The sequence below is a fragment of the Acipenser ruthenus genome, chromosome 24, assembly GCF_902713425.1.
Source record: "Acipenser ruthenus chromosome 24, fAciRut3.2 maternal haplotype, whole genome shotgun sequence".
Classification (NCBI taxonomy): domain Eukaryota; kingdom Metazoa; phylum Chordata; class Actinopteri; order Acipenseriformes; family Acipenseridae; genus Acipenser; species Acipenser ruthenus.
Window position 1 is genome coordinate 21,860,981 of NC_081212.1, and position 8,186 is coordinate 21,869,166.

The window sequence follows — 8,186 nt, forward strand, 5'->3', positions numbered from 1 at the left end:
TAGTATTGCTTCCCTTGATGGTACCTTCCATTGGTCAGCCTTTATAAAGTGAAGAGTTTGACCACCACATATTGCCTTGAGAACCAGTGCATCTAACTTCCAATAAAAATGACAAAACAAGAGATGGTACTTGATCTACTGGTTAGCTTTTCAATTTAGGTGATCAAGATTTTTATATTTTGAAGCATAAAAAAATGACATTAAATGGAAGTGTTTGAACAGCAGAGGGCACTATAAGAATATTTTCAAATGACAAAATAAAATCAACAGAAAAGAAAACAGGAAAGACAATGGTTTTTATATTAGAAGTTTATCAGCCCTTCAGAGATGGATGCTTTTACTCCTGAAATAGGATTTTAAGCTATTTACTCTAAAATAATTGCATAAAATATTATATTTTCTGTATAATTATAAGAATTAGGTGTACAAGACAAGATTTAAAAAGGTATTTAAATCATGGTGTTTTTAAAATAGAAACTCCAAAACCGCTGCACAGATTTTGGCTCATTCACATACAACAATATTACTACGATCAATGGTTGTAAAAATCTGAGTGGACTTGATAACTCTCACCTTAGTCACACTTCAGTTAATTGCTATTCTAATACACCAATAATTGCTTTCAATATGGACATGACAACCAAACGTAGGGATTATGATAGCAAACAATGATTTTGCAGCATATTTGGTTACCAAGCAATGGTGAAAAGCAATGTTTTCTGAACCCTTTGCGTTAACATATTTTAGGATAGTAAAGCAGGTGGTGTAACCATATGCATGTGCACAATGTTCCCTTCCTGTTGTGCTTTAAAATGTCAAACGGACTGGGTTTCCTTCAGGATAATGTAATAGGAGAGACAACTGCTAGAAATAAACATCAAAGAAATCGAAATAAAAAACGGTTTACAGAATATCCACTTTATCAAAACCCAGAGCGCACCCAACTGAATCATGAAAAGTACCTTTGGAAATGCAGAGAGGCTCCTCTGGGGTTATTTGTTTTCACGTTTTGCATTTTAGTCGGAACTAGAACAATTATTTCTGTGAATCAGATGTTCCGACAGATGGACACCCTAATCTGGTTTCCATTCATCTAATTGCGCGTTGCCTCTGCAGAATTAAACAACAAACCCTAAATGATTGAACCTGCCCAAGTGATTTCCTTATTCAACACAATTACACAAAATTATATATAGTATGTTTCCACTGTACTGTAAGAAAGTAAAATATGACTTGGTTTAGCTTATTAAGTGCAAAAAACAGTACTGCAATTACACGTTTCAAATTTCCCTTTCACTTACTACTTTTATTCTGCATTATACTGGGATACATAGCTTAAATAAAGGGGCAATTTCAACAACATCTAATAAAGAAAAGTGGAAAATCCTCTGCAGAAATACTGTTGAGTTTGAATTTGACAATGAACACTGAAAAAAAGGCAAGTTAATATAATGATATGCATTTTACTGTATCTTTTGCCCACAATCCCACAATATATACAGTAAGAAACTATCATGTATATTCTGATCCAAAATAATTACATTAGCTATATTTAAATACATTTTTCATACGCAGGTTTTAATAAAATACTAAAATAATTAAACCAGGTTTATATTAAGCTCGACCTCATGAACGACCAGAATTTCATTAGCTAGTATTATTAGCCAGGAAAGAGAACATTCTGTCTTTTTCTGTGTTTCATTTGGACAGGACAGAGTAAAATTCCTTTAACCTAAGGCTTACCATTACATATGAATAGGTGGCGAGAGTGCTGCTTTTAAATACTCCCACTTCCCAAGTTATGAGGTGCAGATTGAAACATACAATACTGAACAACTCTGGCAATCATAAAGGAATGTTGGTAGAATGCATACACAGTACTTGGAGCTTTTCTGATTATAAAAGGTTAGCGATAGTGGAAGGAATCCATATACAGTAATTGTATAAATGAGACCAGGCCCTTAGCAGTTACTAAAACATTGCCAGACACTGTACAGTGCAGTGCTTAAAACAACCCCATTATCACGGATAATGTTTCATGTGATGTATGCACATTTTCCATAATAAAATCACCATTACCTTGCTGGGGCTGGGTAGACATTACAAACACAGAGAAGCAGGATTATACATGAAGCAGGAAGAAGACACAAGAAAACAAATCACTAGAGTAAATCCAATGGTGGTCTAAATGGGGTTCTGCAATGTACAAATATCATGACTGCCTTATATGAAACCAATAGACTTCACACGAGTGGTTCGGTCCCACTCTTTCCTTACCGAAGGACTGCTTTCATTTTACAATACCAGTACTGTGTATGTGTGGTCAAGATAATTGAGCTCTAGAGATTTGGGGGGTTGGGGGGGGGGGGGGGGGGGAAGATGGAGAAATCAAAAAAGACATGATTCAGAATGTTTAAATTGAAAACAGATGACTGGTCTTAACACGCAAAACTAGCTTACATTAAAATAAGCTTATTTTTAATAATGAATATCTCTATTGAAAAATGCCAGCACCCACCTTGGACTGTAGCATTACCCAGTACCACTAGAGCTTTGTTTGTGGGATGAAATAAAATACGTTATGCCTGAATAATAAAAGATAAAAAGAGCAATTTCTTACAATCAGATAACCTTCAGCTCTGGTAATGAGCGTCACTGGATAACCAAACGACATTTTAAGTCATTATCTGAAAATGTAGGAGGATTAATGACGCAAGAGTATAAAAAAACAATGCTCTCTATAAAACCTCTAGAAACTGCACAATTAGCAACCTTTCTGCAATGAAAAACCACCTGCTTCTTGACATGAATGCCTAGATTATTCAGAGCAGGATGCATCACTGAAATTCTAGGTATTGCTTCATCTCACAACTCTTCTTGCTTGCTTGCTGTTGAAGTGACGCATGTGCCAGATACATAATAAATCGTTTAAAAAGTGCAAAAGTCTGCAAAGGATTATGGCGTCAGTGCTATCGAGCAATGCTCTGCATGCAAAGTGGAAGGATCCAGTTTCTAAGTTTGGCTCAAGTGCTCTTTTCAAATTGCAGTATGGTACCGAGCTGGCATGTATAAATATAGAATTGGATTCTCTTCAAACACATGCAAAACACTAGTACCCCCAAAAAGTAACCCTTTTCCAGGCATGCCGAATGGGTTTATCTTTGGATAGACAATGGTCCCATCTTCAAATGCATGTATTTCTGTCACGTCTGCAGTGGTACCCCAAACATTTCATTTACTGCTGATGCAGAACAACTCGGTGTGACACCAATTTTTAATGTTACCCCCAAAAATGTGTTTTGTTTGCAATTGACAGCCAACACTGAAAAGGACTGTCAGTGTTATACCAGCATTGAAATGAAGGAAAGTTAGCAGCAGCAACGAAGAAAATACATTTCAGAGTAATTGTTCAGTGGCTTGTGATTACAGACTGGATCCCTGCCCAACAGAACACAGCCACTCTGATGGGAACTGGGCAGGTATGCGGTTAAGTAGCTTTGACGGGTAAGGTCAGAGATAGCTGGGGGCCTTCCACAAACACGCTGTAGAGTTTAACAATACCAAGAGTTTACAAATGTAACAAGGTCCTAAAAATGTGAAAAACGTGCATAAATAGGTATTACTTAGCCTGACATAAAACAATAACCTTAATGAATAGGGGTGCTTTCTTAAATCCATTATTAGTCAATGAATGGGTTTTCTGACCACTACAACTTAAGCCATAAAAATCACATAATAGAAACCAAACCAGCTTCATCATTATTTTCAATGGCATCTACTCAGAATAACTAAATCTGACACTGGGGCCTGTGGCAATTCCATTCCAATTTCACCTCCTGGTGCACAATGCTGCAGATAAACAGTTTGCTGGACCTGGTACTGAGCAGATTTGTTAAAAGCCACCATGAATCATAAATAGCACACAGAAATTAAATTTTAAAAATGAATGAGCAATATATTATATATAGTGCAGCTGGGTCTTTGAGCTAATAATTATATATAAAACACATTCTTTTAGTTGGTCACAACAGAAATCAATGTTTTACATTAACAAAACTAACACTACCACACAGACTCTCTTTCAAAAGACGTATGCAACTTTCTTGTACAATATTCTGTATTGTAGACAGTTTCTAGAATTAAATGAATGGATCAAATCCACGAAAAAAACATTGTGATTTAATGTCGACTTTTTCTTTTTAAATACATAAAGTATGATGCTGACAATTTAATCTGAACATTGAGCACCATATGAGAACTGGAGTCCGTAACAAATCTGAGCAAGAAAAATCGGGTTCAGGTCCATTACAAACCCTCACATTAAAACACAAACGTCCCTTGAGAGGTATATTTGGGAGGAATAAGTATTGTGGCTAATTCGCACAGCTTCCCGATGAAAGACCGTTCCAAAGAGCTTTTCTGAGGGGAAATTTGTTATTGAATTAGAAAAAAAAAATGTAGCTTAATTTACTTATTTCCTTTTTTACATCAGCAACTATTACTTTAGCAACTATTTGGAACAGTTAGTGATACTACTTTACAATTGTGCTTATAGTGATACTAACAATAGACAGCAACTCCTTGACTGATGGTCTCACAATAGATTTGGTACTTCAAGCTACAGTGGCCCAGAATTCCATGTTTACAGTTTAGCCTTTCATGCATTCTGCTTTACCAGAACGCACATCTTGTTGACCCGATTTGTAAATTTTAACAACCCGAGTTGTTTTAGCTTCAGGAACACAAACTGTATCTCGTCTCAGAACCTGCTTTCCCTTATAGGACTCTCTGACCCTAGAAGGCAGTAGTACTTTATAAACTTTGACTACTATCGTTAGCAGAAGGTTATAAAAGGACACAAGTCAAGTAATAACAGAAACAGTGGAATAAAAACAGAAATAAAAAATCTGAAACAGCTCTACAAAGGGAACAACATTTCTAAATATTTATGTTTAGTTAGTTTAGTTTCCTCTTTCAAATAAAAAACATATTGGTTGCACACTTTATTCACAAAAAATACCTCCCTGTCTCATTTGTTATTAAAACTCCATTGCTATATCTTCAAAAGTGTTTGTTTTTAGGACTGAATTGTATTATACCGGACCAATATGTAGAAACAGCATTAAAATTATCATGCTGGGGAATAACAGTTAAAAGAAATTTTCAAAAAAAAGGAATTTTATTTTAGGCTTACAATAGATAAAAGGGACTGACCTACAATTCAGGTTGTAGCTTTAATTTAATCAAATGAAGCAAATGGGAAAATGAATTCAAAGTGTTTATAAGCCTCACCCTTTGAAAATCTCAAACAATCTCTAAACTCATTAGCTATTGGGACAGACTGAAGTACTAAAAAACAAACACTGATCTGTATACTTGTTTGCAATATAAGAGTATAATAAATGAACCTAGTCAGGTCCATGACTTCATGGCCCTCAGATAAAGTGTGGCACTAATTGTATGCGTGTTTGCAGTTTAGCAGACAGGTCTGGAAATGATATATAAATAAAAGGCACAGATAATCAATGGGAACACAAGAGTAATCTCTCAATTTGTAGGGGGAGGGGCTCTGAATTATTTAAAATGGTGCAGTGAGTCCCAGCCAGCTCAGATACAGCTGCTGCATGCTATTCAGAGTGACTTCTCAAACCTAACCAATAAGACACAACTAAAATATTGTGGGATAACCCTCCAATCATATCTAATACGTACAGATGCACTGGCCTATACGGTGCTGGGTCAGTCAGCAAAACTAGCCCCTGAAACAGAAGCTACTACACCATGAAAACAGTAAACTTACTAAACAAGTACCACATGCACACTAGAATGTAATTCAGCAACTGTTTAGAGTCCTTGGTTTGGTAAACTTTGACATACTTTTGGAAATGAAAGACAGCACCAGGTCAGCCTGAACTACTGGCCTTTTAAACAGGACAGATAGTACATTAAATCAAACCGTAATCACTGAAGAATCCAAAACCAGCCTGACAATTCTGTGGATTATGTACAGGATCTGTGCAGGATCTAACGTGTAATCAATATATGACTGAGAAGCAGAGGTAATCTGTGCAATGCCAAACTGAAGGACCACTATCTGGCTTGAAAGAGGGTCTTTTTTCATGAAAGTTTAACCTGTCCTTTTCCCATTCAAGTCTGTATGTATGCTTTTTCACATTATTCAAGTCTGTATGTGTTTTCACTGCACATTTTTAGCACATAATAAATAAAATTATCTTACACAAGAAAAAGGTGAATAATAAACAAACAGTATTATAGTTCATGAATAACGGTTACTAGAAAACACACACAGGTCACCATTGGAGACACCATCAAAATAAACAACAATGGCCAAATTACAAATTCTCTCTGTGGAAGACCGGACAAAACTCAACAAGGAGTAAAATAACATGAAGAGCGGAGCACAAACGTTAGCTGACAAGTCATTCCTGTCATGGGTTTCTTTATTTATGAAACAGTTTACATTGATGTCTCCAGATATATCAAACCATAGTTACTTGTAATTGGCAAACAGAAAAGCTTTGGCGTTTACATATGGACATAAGTGAACCAGTAGAACCAGTGAAAACAGTCCTGTGGCTGTTAGACTTAGCTAGTCTTATGGTCGCCACGCCATATTCACCAAAGAGACCATGGTTTAGGAAACTAATTATATGAAACCTTCAAGGAGATCCACATGGATTTAAACTGACAGGAAAAACAACTTAAGCAGTGATGAGACAAACAGTCATCCCCAGACACGGTTCTAATTCCCATCATGTTCACATGTGGGTTCTGGCAATGGGGGACGAAACAAACAATTAATGTGACCTTGACCTTAGCTCCAAGTTTCTGATACATACAAAACAAAAAAATACAGGTGTAACCAGATTATGTTGATTTTTAAATCAACAAAATTGCTAAAAGAGCAGAATTTTATAAACTACGGAGACATCACTTTCTGCTACACTAATAATGTCTCCAGCCCATTGTTATTATTATTATTTTTTTTTATTTAGATTATGTATGGATAAACAGATGCAGGTTCTGTTTCCGTTTTCATTTCAGGGGCTGCAAATTACATTACCACAAACAGAAGAAAAACATCCCACAGAATTTGGTATGACTGGAATGACCCATATTTAACCCTGTGATTTCACTTTGGACAGTGGTAAATACTTTGTGAATATGGATCTTCTATAATGAATGTCTGGAATACATGAATCTGTTCTGCTGACAAAGTGTTAAATATAAAAATGCTGATAACGTGGAAACAAGTCCATCTGCTCCGACTGCTCTAAACCAATTTACTGTTTCCTGTGAACGTCTTCCCTGAAAACAACAGAGTCCTGAGAAGCGGTTTCAGATTTCACAAACAACTCCACGAAGAGCGTTAGACAGCCTCCTGACCACGTCCACGATCGGATCCAAGAAGTTGCAAATGTTTTTTAAGACACAACAGCAACTATGCAGGGAAAACATTTTTCAAAAATATGAACGAAGACATGAAACCCCTTAGTTCTATCTGGTGCCCATCTGTGTGCTACACAGCAAACCGACATTCAGGGAGCAGTTTCTCATGCATTTCCCACCAGGCAGCCATATTGAGTAGGACCACAACATATACCCCCGGGGTGTAAAATGCATCCAGAACGTTTAAAGCAAGTAGGAGAAATAGACCCTGAGATATAAGCAAGCAAAAGTGGTGGTCTATAAACAACATCATCATGTTACTGTAACGTCTTCAATATTAGTTGTGCCACTTCATTGTAAAAAATGCTTGGGACTGCAACAATGCTGATCGAAATGAATGATGTGCTGTGGGAACAGAAAATGACAGTGCATTGCAGGAGGGAACAGGATCTGGATACACTATGATGCTTAGAAGAGAAAATTCTCCTTTTTTCTGGTGAACGCTCTCAAGCAAAAAGTTACAAAATGTATTCCACCTAAATTATTTATGAGACACACACTGTTTGAATAAAAACCATCCAAACAATAACAGGATTATGTTTTTAAGATATATTGTTGTTATACTGACAACACGTGATACAGCAAAGGTAAAGTAAGGTGTTTCTTGTAAACACTGCAGCGTGTCACCCTTTAAGACTTTAATATGTTTACATACACACACAGTCTCTCTCTCTCTCTCTCTCTCTCTCTCTCTCTCTCTCTCTCACACACACACA

At 36.4% G+C, this 8,186-nt stretch overlaps 1 protein-coding gene across 1 annotated transcript in view; it reads right to left on the minus strand.

Annotated features, from left to right (window-relative positions):
• The window catches only part of LOC117429426 (gliomedin-like), a 57,852-nt gene that overhangs the window by 28,380 nt on the left and 21,286 nt on the right, over positions 1-8,186 (minus strand). The window lies entirely within an intron of this gene.